General features: G+C 42.8%; 1 pseudogene; it reads left to right on the top strand.

The window, feature by feature from the left end:
- Positions 1-850: 850 nt before the first annotated feature.
- LOC139311603 (zinc finger protein 708-like) lies at positions 851-13,228 on the top strand (annotated as a pseudogene).
- The last annotated feature ends 817 nt before the right edge of the window (positions 13,229-14,045 follow it).

Raw genomic sequence — 14,045 nt, 5'->3', positions numbered from 1 at the left:
GAGATGGAAAAATCTACATCCAGGAGGAAAAGACCCTGAGACAGTGGAGAAGGAACAGAAGGAGGTCCTCTCCTCCCCACTTCAAAATAAAGCCAGTAGGAAAAAATGGGGAGACTTCAGAGACAAGGATACAGACATCAGAACCGGTAAACACCAGGTTGCCTACCAAATGAAAATGTCACAATATGTATTTTATTATATCCCCTTATGTATCGTTTAAATGAAGATCAGATATGTTTGTGGTGAAATATGGTGAAATTGTCAAACATTTCAACAGGGTGTACGCTTTCATTTGCACACGAGGGTAAAATCCTACAATGGAAGGGTCAGAAGAAACATGCATGCATCTAGTCCAACTGTTGTGACCAAGGCCCAAGTAATGATTACCAAACTCAATTCAGTCCTGAACAAACTTATTTTATTAAAATAGCTGAGAATTAATTCTTAGGCACCCAGAGCCATGAAACTGAAACTGAAGGGCAGCTCCATATATTGAATTAAAGAAATGAAAACCGATAGAAATCTCCATTTTTCTGATTGTGGTCGTGTCCCATCTTCCTCCACTTAAGACCAAAGTTCTCAACAACCACAAGACACAAGTTGTGTTTCCCAGAGAGCCTCCTGGTCCTTCTCTTCTGGCCACCTGGCTGTTCCTGACAGGATTTGGAGCCTTTTGAGGCCTCCTCCAATCTCTGTTCAACCTTCAGGGCGGCTGTTCCTGAGGGAAACGAGTTCAAATCCTCCAGAGAGATTTTTCTCCATCTCCACAGACATTCCTGGACAGGAAGGAGAGGAAGATGGAGAAAGTGCCCCCTCTGGAGACGTTGAAGCCTTTGTCTGCCAGGGAACAATGGAAAGGGGCCTTTCTCCTACTCTCAAGCCCATCATCCCTGCCCTCTCCCTTCCCCTCAGAGGCGCTCCTCTTTCCCGCCTTTTCTACAATCCTGGCACTTTGCGCGCAATCCACTAGGGGGAGCCCTCTGCTAATAGAAGGTAGCGTCATGCGCTTCCGCATTGGTCCACTGGAGGGCGAACGTCACAGCTGCCTTTCCTGAGGAGGCTGGGAAGGAAATGACATCACAAAGGCTTGCCGCTCTAGGACGCCGCACTCGCTCTCCTTAACCCCTGGGGCTCCGCAAGAGGCGGAGAGGCTGCGGGAGAGTCTGGCGGGGGGAGATCCAGACGTTCCCCGGGTGAGTTGGGGGCTCTTCCCGGGCAGAAGGAGGCGCAGGAGGGAGAGACTCTCGCCCGGCCTTCCTCCGGCTTCCACCCCGGGTCCCATGCTCCCCAGCCGCCCTCCCCATGCAAAGAGCCCGAGTGGGGGAGGGGAGGGTCAGTCTTGCAGAGGCTCAGATGGTTATTCAGTGGCTGAATTCCACTTTCTAATTCTTAATATTTATTTTTCCTTCCATCTCAGATACAGAAACTGGAAGCCATTTGTGGTCTTTGCAAACCAAAATTTATTTCTTTAGGGAAGAAGAAAAAGAGCGGAATCCCTTGGAGGAATCAGTCCTGCAGCCCCAGAAATGGTCCCGTGAAGGAAAAGGCATCTGGAGACCCACCAGAGTCCTTGGAGCCATTTGCAGTTGCTCTGCAGGACAGAGAAAGGATGGAGACACAACCTTTTGGAAAGGAGGGAAGCGGAAAAGGCCCTTCAGCTGCTCAACCTGGGAAGGGGGGGAAGCTCTGGACAAGGACTGGGCAGGAGATCCTGGAGGAGGAAACCATCCTCCCTTCAGAAGTTCAGCCCTGGAACTTCACCCAATACCAGGAGGCTGAGGGTCCCCGAGGCTTTTGCAGCCACCTCCATGACTTTTGTAGGCGATGGCTGAGATCAGAAAAGCGCACCAAAGCCCAGATGCTGGACCTGGTGGTTCTGGAGCAGTTCCTGGCTCTTCTGCCCCCAGAGATGGAGGACTGGGTGCGGAAATATGGAGCAGAGACCAGTTCCCAGGCGGTGGCCTTGGTGGAAGGCTTCCTCCTGAGCCAGGCGGAGGAGCAGAAGGAGCAGGTTGAGTTGCAGGTAAGAGCTCAAAAGAGAATAGAGAACTGTTTGAATACTTCACCCCTTCTTCCCAAACTTCTCTGACATTCATAATATGTGGTGATGTCTCACCTATTCTTGTAGGACATTGTTCCATTGTTTTCTCACTCAGCCATACTGATGGATATTGGGGGCTTTGAGGTGGCGTTCCGAATATAGGAATCCACTTTATGTCGCGTGATGTACATTAATTCTGCTTCTTTTTTCCCTCCTATTTGAAGTGCTGCACTGTGGAGATCAGAGATCCTGAGGGAATGAAGAATCCATCAAATCCCCTTCAGGAGCTATTTTTCAGGAGGATCCCTTGGGAAGATCCAAATCGAAATACCTCAGGAGGTAATCGAAGATACTCTGATTACCCATCTGTCCTACCTCCACTCTCTTCTCTTTTATAGAATACATCCTCCTATTTTGTTAATTATTTATTATTTATTTATTTATTATTTATTAGTTTGATTTATATGCTGCCCTTCTCTGGAGACTCAGGGCAGCTTACAATGCGTAAAGCAATAGCCTTCATACTTTTGAATATACCTGCTTAGTAAGGCTTTCGGCCCCACCAAGCGGTGTTCTTTTTTATACAAAGTCACCTTATTGCCCCCACAATCCGGGTCCTCATTTTACCTACCTCGAAAGGATGGAAGGCTGAGTCAACCTTGAGCCTGGTGAGATTTGAACTTGCAGTAATTGCAGGCAGCTGGCAGCTAAGTGCTAGTTTAACAGCACTTTAGCTGCTGTGCCACCAAGGCTCTTGGATGCCGGCGTGGTTGCTGGTCCAATGGAAGCCCCTGAGGCAGGTTCTTGCTCTGTTATCTGGGAATGGTTTGATCCTGTTGCTCCTCCCAGTTGTTCACTCTGTCTGTTGTTTAAATTCTTAGTCAATATTTTACTACAAGATATAGACCCTGTTGCTCCTAAGGAAGTGGACAGGATCCTAGGGAGTATGGCTACAAGCACCTGTGTTTTAAACCCATGTCCCTCCTGGCTTGGGAAAGCTTCCTGGGAGGTGACAGGTGGGTGGATTCTCGGCCCCACCAAGCGGTGTTCTTTTTTATACAAAGTCACCTTATTGCCCCCACAATCCGAGTCCTCATTTTACCTACCTCGAAAGAATGGAAGACTGAGTCAACCTTGAGCCTGGTGAGATTTGAACTTGCAGTAATTGCAGGCAGCTGGTGTTACTTAACAGTGCTTTAGTCTGCTGCGCCACCAAGGCTCATTTCAAAATTATTTATTTTGAAATTTTTTATTCCTTACAGAAAAACAAAGAATGAAATTTTCTGGGTTTTATGACGGAGATCAAACAGTGGTTGAACCTTCAAATCAAGTAAGAAAGGGAAAAGTTATTAGATTTGTATTCTCCCTTCAGGAAGTGAAGTGGGTGTGCAGAGTGCGCTCTCCTTCTATTTCCACCCCTTGTTTGGAGTGGGTTATTTTTGTGTTCTTCCACAATGTGGACATCACAATAGCAGGTTCAAGTTATTGTCAGCCAGCATAGCATCTGGTTAGCTTGTTCTGGTAGGTACTCCTCCAAGTTTGAATTTGCAAGAAGCAATTTTTTAAAATCCTTCCAAGAGTTAGGAATAAACATATCACAGTGGCAGGAATTGCTAAGAGTCAGGGTGGATAAAAATCAATGATTTTTTAAAAAAAAAATCAAAAAAATCAGATTTTTTTTTATTTAAATCGGATTTTTTTGATTTAAATCGGATTTTTTTGATTTAAATCGAATTTTTTTGATTTACATCGAATTTATTTTAATAAAAAACTTTTGGGGTAAAAATCTATCGTAAGATAGTTTTCTATTTAAAATACATAAATAATTTAGTTTATTCAGCATGAAATGGAGCTTAGTTATGTAGCATGAGGCTGTATATTCTGCAACACAGGGACTATCGGTGAGTCAACAGTGGGTCAAAGGAGTAGCAGAGATGACAGTTGCTCTTTAAAAATTATGATTTAAATCGAGTTGATTTAAATCAAGCCTTTTTACTAGTGATTTAAATCATGATTTAAATTGTGATTTAAATCAACTCGATTTAAATCAAATCCACCCTGCTAAGAGTCCAAAGTTCCTCTCACAGTTACTGCTAATAAGCCTGGTTTCACCCAGTCCATATGTGTACTTTTGGTTTTTCTTGCCTAAGTGTAAAACTTTACTTTTCTCTACATTGAATTTCATTGTGTTAGATCGGGCCCAGTGTTCAAGTCTGTCAAGATCCATCTGGATCTTGAGCCTATCATCTAGGGTTGTTCTTTGACTTGGAATTGTGCAAGGCTAATGAAAAATAACTAAATGCTCACATTGCCACATTACCATTTTGAAAAAGTCTCGTTTATAACCTGTAGTTCAAAAATAAGCAAATCATATTAAAAAATAAAGCAGACTACTAAATCCAAAGAGAATGGCGATGTAGAGCATGTAATCAAGGTTATACTTTATATGTTTTCGCCTCCAATCCACTAATATGTTTCTAATTTGCCTTTTAGGTAAAAACCCATTTTGGTCAGAATGTATAAACTCATTCAGAAATCTCTTACGTCTTTCGGATATTATTGAAGCAAATATTTTATAGTCTGCATTTAATAAGGATATATGCCTATAATTTTATATTTGTGTTAAATCTGAATCTTCTTTTGGAATTAAGGTGATATTAGCATCCGGCCATGTATCTGGTATCTTAGCTTCTAGAAACACTTCATTATATACCTCTAACATTGACACACTCAATGTATTTTGTAAGTCTTTGTAGATTTCTATTGGAAGGCCATCAGAGCCTGGTGTTTTGTTATTTTTCTGTCTTTTAATTGCCTCTACTCATTCTACCATTGTTATTCTTTCATTCAACATCTTCATTGTTTCCTGCACTTTTGATGTTGGCTTTTTCCAAATATTGTATTATATTTTCCTCTGGATTTTTTTCATAATCATATAGCTTCTTATAAAACTCCTGGATTATATTCTTTTTGTTTTCCATTTGGCAATGTACCTCAGAATCTTCTTTCGTTGGGGGTGTTACTTGGAACCCTGACACCTTCCTCATCCTGCAATTTACTTATCCATTTTTTCTGTTTCTCCTTCTTCAATTTATAGGCTAGCCATCTTCCTGGTTTATTAGCATTTTCCCCAAAAAAATGTTTTGCTCTTTTAATTTGTTGTGCCAGTTCTTCTTTTTCCATTATATTTAACGTATGTTTAATTATTTCCATTTGATTCTTTAGATTTGCCTTTTGTGGTTCTTTTTGTAACTCCGCTTCAAGTCTTTTATATTCTTTTCCTAGAGTCTTCTGGTATGGTTCCTTTTTTTTGGTTTGTCTGCATCTACATGGAGGGAAGTATGCAGTGGAGTATCCCATGGCTCTATTTTAGTCCCAGTGCTCTTCAACATCTTCAACAATGACTTGGACAAGGGATAGATGGGGAACTCATCAAATTTGCAGATGACATCAAGCTGGCAGGAATAGCCAACACTGCAGAAGATAAGCTTAAGATACAGAAGGATCTTGACAGACTTGAACTTTGGGCGCTGTCTAACAAAATTAAATTCAACAGTGAAAAAATTAAGGTGCTACATTTAGGCAAGAAAAACAAAATGCACAAGTACCATATATGTGGTACCTTGCTCAATAGTAGTAACTGAGAGAGATCTTGGAATCCTAGTGGACAACCATTTAGATATGAGCCAGCCGTGTGCAGCAGCTGCCAAAAAAACCAACACAGTTCTGGGCTGCATAAACATAGGGATAGAATCAAGATCACATGAAGTGGTAATACTACTTTATAATGCCTTGCTAAGGTCTCACTTGGAATATTGCATTCAGTTTTGGTCACCGCAATGTAAAAAAGATGTTGAGTCTCTAGAAAGAGTGCAGAGAAGAGCAACAAAGATGATTAGGGGACTGAAGACTAAACATATGAAGAACAGTTGCAGGAACTGGGTATGTCTAGTTTAACGAAAAGAAGGACAAGGGGAGACATGATAGCAGTGTTCCAATATCTCAGGGGTTGCCACAAAGAAGAAGGAGTCAAACTATTCTTCAAAGCACCTGAGGGTAGTACAAGAAGCATTGGGTGGAAACTAATCAAGGAGAGAAGCAACTTAGAACTAAGGAGGAATTTCCTGGCAGTTAGAACAATTAATAAGTGGAACAACTTGCCTGCAGAAGTTGTGAATGCTCCAACACTGGAAATTTTTAAGAAGATGTTGGATAACCATTTGTCTGAAGTGGTGTAGGGTTTCCTGCCTGGGCAGGGGGTGGGACTAGAAGACCTCCAAGGTCTCTTCCAACTCTGTTATTCTATTTCTATGATTAGGTGCAAAGATAGCAACTAAAAGTATCTGCTTTTGTTGTGGCCTGCCAGCGGCCTGCACAAATCATGGCTGATCCCGACAAGGAGGCTGGTGTGGTGTCGCACCAGCAGACTGCGCAGCCGACACTTGCGTCGGACAGCGAGGAGGCTGAAGAGGATGTGGTGCCAGAGGCAGAGACTCAGCCAGGGCCTTCAGAACCTCCAGAGGCTCCTTCCAGTGGAGAGACCAAAGTGGAGGAGCCTCTCCTTAATGCTTGAGTACGCAGGGCTGCCAAAAGGCAGGAGTGGCTACTCAGGAGGAGGAGGTCTACTCGAGAGTAGGACTTGAGGATAATTGGCCACAACAATTATCTATTAAGCCTATTTAAGTTGCACGCAACTAGTGCTTTCTTGCTGGAAACAACTCGTATTTATTATCAAAGTATTTTGGTTTGTCGTATCTTGTTTTTTGGGCTGGTTGCCAACCTTTGCCGGACTTTGGTTTATTCTTGCTACTTAATAAATTTGATAAGGACTGTTGGTGTGTGTCAATATCCTTGGGAATCCGGAGCTGGGGCAGAACAGCTTTTGGTTTAGTGTCACTTCCACCATCAAAATTCTCCCTTCTTCATCTTTGAAAATTTGTTTAGCGTATATTGTTTCTTTAATATATAGGGGCATCCCTCTTCTCTCTCGGTGCAATAGCGAAAAGACTAACTTCCCCAATTTAGGATATTCCGATAGCTTATTGTGGTGTTTTAATATGTACTTCTAATGATATTATATCTAATGTTAATCTTTGCAATTTCATAAATATTGTTTTTCTTTTTATAGGGGAATTCAGTCCATTTATGTTGAGTGAGAGTATCTTTGTTTCTTCTTGCATTGTTTCACTTATATTTAGGTTTTATGCTCCTAGTTGTTCTCATTTCTCTCTGATCTTTCACTCTCGCTCCTTCTTGCTCTGCTCACTCTTTTTTCTAGGCTTCGCTTTCATCTTGTGTACCCTTTTCTTCTACAGTTTAGACTTCTCGACCTCCATATACTATTTCTCCCATCCCCTCTTCCATTTTTAGATACTGATCATAGAATTCCATTGCCTTATCCAATGTGTCATGTCTGTGTCTTTTTTCCTGCCAAGTAACTAGGATTTCCTTGGGTATCAGCCATCTAAAGTTTACATTATATTTAATCAGCACTGTAGTTAAGAATTGATATTGTTTCCGTAGGTCCCTTACTCTCCTAGGTATCTGTTTCAAAACTACCAATTGTTGTAACTACCCTTGTATTGTAATAGAGAATAAAGAAGAGAATTTCCCCCCCCCCAAAAAAAATTCCTTTAGGGGTGACACATCTCTTGTATTGTTAAGAATTTCATCTCTTATCAATTTTTTAACAAATCTCACATGTACATCTCTTGGGATTGGGTATTTATCTTCGGACAATTAGTATTTGTAATCCATAAAGGCCGCTGAATCCCCAATCTTTACTACTCCAAAGTTTCACATTATCGAAGCTAATCCCAATAATCCACAAGGTCAATCTACCCAGGCCTTCCTTTATATAAACGTTCAAAGAGTGAAGGAAAGTATTTATAATCAACAAGGCCTGCTGAATCCCCTGTCTAATTCTCTGATGTTCCAAGATGTCAAGCTATACTCAAAGTCGTCTTCCTCCCATGTTCTCAAAACAAATTTTTATCTTCCATTTTTCCCTTGGAGCATTCAAATGTATTTATAATCCACAAAAATTCGAGGGGAATCCTTTTCTGCAGCTACCACCTATCTCACTTTTCCCATAGTTAAATAGAAAAACACAACTCTATCTTCAATCTGTCTCTAAACACCAGGTGCAACAGTTCTGAAAACAAAGTGTATACATTCAGTCTGGTCCCTTCCAAAATGTTCCTTGTTGATAGGATAGGATAGGATAAGACCTTGGAGGTCTTCTAGTCCATCTCTCTGCTTGAGCAGGAAACCCTACACCACTTCAAACAAATTATTATCCAATCTCTTCTATATCTTTGGTCAGTAGATGTCACCCTACTCTCTTTTACTTTTCCAGAATGAGTTGGTAAGTCAGTGAAAAAAAAAGAAAACTTTCACTTGTAGCCCACTACTAAGGGGAAATAATTCATTAAAAATACTTTTATCCATATGCATGCTTTGAATTATATTTATCTTTTAAAAATACCCAGTCCAGGCTTTCTCTTCCATTTTAAAATTAATTTTCCAGTTGCTTCTCTCTCTACTTCCATGATGGCGAACCTATGGCACGCGTGCTACAGGTGGCACGTGGAGCCAAATCTGTGGGCATGTGAGCGTTGCCCTAGCTCAACTCCAGCGCTCATGCGCGTGCTGGCTAGCTAATTTTTGGACCTTCCGGATCATCAGAAGTGGGGAAATGGGCCATTTCTGGCCTCCGGAGGGCCTCTGGGTGGGGTGGAGAAGGCTGTTTTAGCCCTCCCCAGGCTCGAAGAAAGCCTCTAGAGCCTGGGGAGGGTGGAAAACAGGCCCACCGGTAACCTTTTGCCGTTGCGTGCCAAAAGCGGGAGGACCGGTGTGTGTGTGTGTGTGTGTGTGTGTGTGTGTGTGTGTGTGTGTGTGTGTGCACATGCCTACATGGGGGGACAGGGCATGGGAGGCATTGAATTAAGAGTGTGGGCACACACAACCCACCCTGCACTCCCCCCGCTTTTGGCACGCGACGACAAAAAGGTTAGCCATCACTGGTCTACTTCAATGGATTTGTAATCAGCTGAAAACTTTCACTCGCTGCATTCCTTGGAGGGGGAAAACCTGTGCCTTCCCTACTCCTCTCTGGAGTCCCTCATTTCTTAAACGTATTTGGGGAATTAAACTTAACTTCTGGGTAGAAATTAGACAATTCTTACCCAGATCCAGCCCATTGCTTCACTTTACGCTTCATTCTGTGCTTGCTTTGTCCCGTCTGTCACAGCTCCAGTTTAGCCATTAATGGCCGGCTTCTTCTCCGCCTGTCAGGAAGATTTTCCAGATCCAACAAAGTGGACACCTGTCTACTTGTGATTGACAGAAAGTACTTCCTTTCTTCGTTACCTCGACGGGGTAACATTGGCTCCGAAGATCCTCCAGGCAGGCAGAAAGTAGTTGGGCTCCACGGACCTCCGCTCACCACAACCGTCTTGCTCTGACGTCAGCATGGTCTCCCTGTTACACTTACTGCTGTAGAGCCAGGTATCACCAATTCTATGTCTGTGCATTTGGGTTTTCTTTCCTAAATGTAGAACATTTATCAATGTTGTTTTTCATTTTGGTTGATGGGGTCCAATCTGTGGATCCTTCTATATCTTGAGCCTATCTTCTGGAGTGTTGGTATTCCTGTCAATTTGGTCTTGTCTGCAAATTTGATAAGTTCCCCTTCTATCCCTAGTCTAAATCATTGATGAAGATGAACAGATCTTACGAATCCTTCTGTTCGGTTCTTTTTTCCGTGTTCAGGAGAATATTGTGTCCTTCGAGGAGGTGGCTGTGTATTTCTCTGAGGAGGAATGGTCTCAGCTGGATCCTGACCAGAAAGCTTTGCATTCGGAAGTCATGCTTGAAAACCATAGGAACGTGGTCTCTCTGGGTAAGAGTTCTCTAGTCCCCAATCAGAGAACTCAAGAAGACAGATTATAGCTAGTTTTTTTTTTAATTAAAAAATCATTGATCAGATATCATCTCCTGGGAGGGAGAAGGAAAGGATCTGGCCTTCTTGTACTCCAAGGAAGGAAACCATTCCAATTTATGACCTAGCCCACTCCCAAGTACTTAAGACTCAGTCCTGAAATTACAAATGTTGTTGCACCACAGCTGTCATTCACACTTCCGAATGACAGCAGAGTCACTGCAACAACATTTGCCCTACTTATACCCCCATCCCACCCAGCCGGGACTTAGGTTGCGATGATGTAGCAAGCTGGTGGTTCCTTTGCCTGCTTCGGTGCATTTGCAGAAAAAGGAGGATTAAAGTCATGAGTACGCGAGACCAGTAGTGGGAAATCTCGCACTACTGTTTTCACGTGATCTTGCACTACAGTATGTTAGGCCTCTGCTAACCAAGGCCTGCACAAGATCCAGGGCAAAATGGTTTGCAAACAGAAGGAAGGCCTCTTTGTTTTCAAAGACTTTGGCCCTGGATCTCGTGCAGTCCTCAGTTCTTAAAAGAACACACCCCTAAAGTACTGCGAGATTACTAGCCTCAGATGTTCCATTACTGGTTTCGTGTGATCTCGCACTAAAGTAGTTTAGGCCTCTATTCTCTGCAAACTGAAGCCTGTACCAGATCCAGCCAGAGATCTAAAGACGATAAGAAATTAGAGCAGCGAAATAGCCATTCTTGAAGCCTCCCAATCTATGCAGTCTCAGTGCAAAGAGCGTTTATAAGCCAATAGGAGGCTTCAAGCAAGGATTTCGTTCCAAAATTTCATCGCCGGGATCAAGGAATAGGCCGAATGGGGGTCCAGCCTGCCAGTTTCTGTGGAGCAGCTGCTCCAAGGTACACCGGGTATGAAGGAGCTTGTTTCAAAATTGTTTCGGTTCTCACAAGCCTGAAATTAACCCACCCGAATAATTCTCGTTTTCTCCTTAATCCTCCTTGGATGTTTCCCTTCAATATTCCTTAACTCAAAACTGACTTTGAGTGAGATTTACATATATATAGATAATTGTAAAGAAAGATATGTTTTTTAGATGTTTTCAAAGCTTTCATGATTCACGCATTTAGAAATCATCATGTATATATCACACTCCTGTAAGCATGCAAACAACCGGAAATTTGTTTGATTTTCTACAATTTGATCTTTTTCTCTAACCAGGTTATCATTTTCATTTCTCTTTTTCTTTGAAGGTAATAATGGGCAGGAGAATCAAGATTCCTGTGAACTGTTCCAAGTGATCAATGCTAAAGATGGAAGGAAGAAGTTTGGAATTCAAATGGAATTTGAAAGCCATGAGAAAAACCAGTCAAAAAATTGGAATGAGGAAAGCTCATCTTTCACTGATGCTCCGATGCAAGACTTTATTGTCCAACAAGGAAAAATAAGGGGAAAATATACTGGAAAAAGTGTGAAGCTAATCAAAGCTAAATTACAAGTAAAAGAACACTATTTAACCCAAAACAAAGGAGAAAATCCTATAAAAAGACAAAATTGCAATGGGAGATTTCTTCCTTCTTTTGGAAATGACTCCCTTACATCTCAAAAAGTGATTGACACAAAAGAGAAGCCTTATAAATGTTTGGAATGTGGAACATGTTTCAGAAAAAGTAGGCAACTTACTTCCCATGAAAGGATCCACACTGGGGAGAAGCTTTACAAATGCAGAAAATGTAGTAACAGGTTCACAAGACGTAGTAGTCTTATTTCCCATAAAAGGATCCATTCAGGAGAGAAACCGTATAAATGCATGGAGTGCGGAAAGACATTTGCTGAAAGAGGTAATCTTATTTCTCATAAAAGGATCCACTCAGGAGAGAAACCATATAAATGCATGGAGTGTGGAAAGACCTTTGCTCGAAGAGATAATCTTATTACCCATAACATGATCCACACAGGAGAGAAGCCGTATAAATGCATGGAGTGTGGAAAGAGCTTTGCTCGAAGAGATAATCTTATTTCCCATAAAATGATCCACACAGGGGAGAAGCCGTATAAATGCACGCAGTGTGGGAAAATCTTTACACAAAGCAGTGGACTTACTATGCACAAAAAGATCCACACAGGACAAAGGCTGTATAAATGCATGGTGTGTGGAAAGACTTTTGCTTATAACAGTGGCCTAAGAATACACAAAAGGATCCACACAGGGGAGAAGCCATTTAAATGCATGGAATGTGGAAAGACCTTTGCTCAAAGAGGTCATCTTATTTCCCATAAGATGATCCACACAGGGGAGAAACCATATAAATGCACGCAATGTGGGAAAACCTTTACTCGTAGCAGTGGTCTTAATATGCACAAAAAGATCCACACAGGGGAGAAGCCATATAAATGCATGGAGTGTGGGAAAACCTTTACTCGTAGCTGTGAACTTGCTATGCACAAAAAGATCCACACAGGGGAAAAGCCGTATAAATGCATGGAGTGTGGAAAGTCCTTTGCTCGTAACAGTGACCTAAGAATACACAAAAGGATCCACACAGGGGAGAAACCATTTAAATGCATAGAGTGTGGAAAGACCTTTGCTCGTAACAGTGGCCTAAGCATACACAAAAGGATCCACACAGGGGAGAAGCCGTATAAATGCATAGAGTGTGGAAAGACCTTTGCTCGTAACAGTGGCCTAAGCATACACAAAAGGATCCACACGGGAGAAGCCGTATAAATGCATGGAATGTGGAAAGACCTTTGCTCAGAATGGATGTCTGTCTTCTCATAAATGGATTCACGCTCGTGAGAAACTATATAACAATAGTAATTCCACTTAGACTTATATACCTCTGCACAATGATTTACGACACCCTGAACAGTTTACAAAGTCAGCATACGATCCCCAGCAATCTGGGTCCTCATTTTACTGACCTCAGAAGGATGAAAGGCTAAATCAACCAGCCGGTCAGGATCGAATTCCTGACTGTGGGCAATTAGCCTATAGTACTGCATTCTAGCCACTGCTTCACCATGTCTATAGCTCTTTATGTATATGCATATTGTGCCTTTGTGATCCAAATGAGAGAAGATTAAATCCAACAAAATTAAATTTAATGTGGAGGGAAAAAATGGTTTTACACCTGGGCAGGAAAAACAGTACCTAAAACCTGGCTCAAAACCAGTAACTGTGAAGGGTCCTTGGAGTCAGAATGGATGATCACTTAAGCATGAATCACTCGCCCCCACGGAGAGGGCTCGTAACTTGGGCGTCCTCCTGGACGCACGGCTGTCGTTAGAAGATCATTTGGCGGCCGTGGCCAGGGGGGCTTTTTATCAGGTCCGCCTGATACGCCAGTTGCGCCCCTTTCTAGATTGGGACTCCCTACGCACAGTCACTCAGGCACTCGTCACTTCCCGCCTGGACTACTGCAACGCTCTCTACATGGGGCTCCCCCTGGGGTGCACCCGGAGGCTCCAGCTGGTCCAGAACGCGGCTGCGCGGGGGATTTTGGGGGCGACGAGGCGCTCCCACGTGACACCTCTCCTGCGCGAGCTGCACTGGCTCCCGGTGGTCTTCCGGGTGCGCTTCAAGGTGTTGGTGACCACCTTTAAAGCGCTCCATGGCTTAGGGCCGGGGTACTTACGAGACCGCCTTCTGCCACCAATAGCCTCCCACCGGCCAGTACGCTCCCACAGAGTGGGCCTCCTCAGGGTGCCGTCCGCCAGACAATGTCGGCTGGCGACCCCCAGGGGGAGAGCCTTCTCTGTGGCGGCGCCCGCCCTCTGGAACAACCTCCCCCCAGAGCTACGTACAATAACAGACCTCCGGATTTTTCGTCGGGCCCTGAAAACCCATTTATTTCAACTAGCTGGGCTGGCTTGAGTCAAATTTTAAACGGATTTTAAATTGGAATGTTTTAATTACGGCCAAAATTATTTAATTATTTTAAACAGTTTTAGATTTTGTATGCTTTGTATGTATGTCTTGTTTTTACTTTGGCTGTTCACCGCCCTGAGTCCTACATTGGAGAAGGGCGGTATAGAAATTTAAACAAATAAATAAATAAAATAAATGAATCACCTGTGAGTGGCAGCAGATA

Source organism: Pituophis catenifer, unplaced genomic scaffold (genome assembly GCF_029215685.1).
Source record: "Pituophis catenifer annectens isolate HBS135680 unplaced genomic scaffold, rPitCat1.0.hap2 SCAF_2, whole genome shotgun sequence".
Taxonomy (NCBI): domain Eukaryota; kingdom Metazoa; phylum Chordata; class Lepidosauria; order Squamata; family Colubridae; genus Pituophis; species Pituophis catenifer.
The sequence above is the reverse complement of the archived record's forward strand: the minus strand, read 5'-3'. Positions and strand labels throughout refer to the sequence as shown.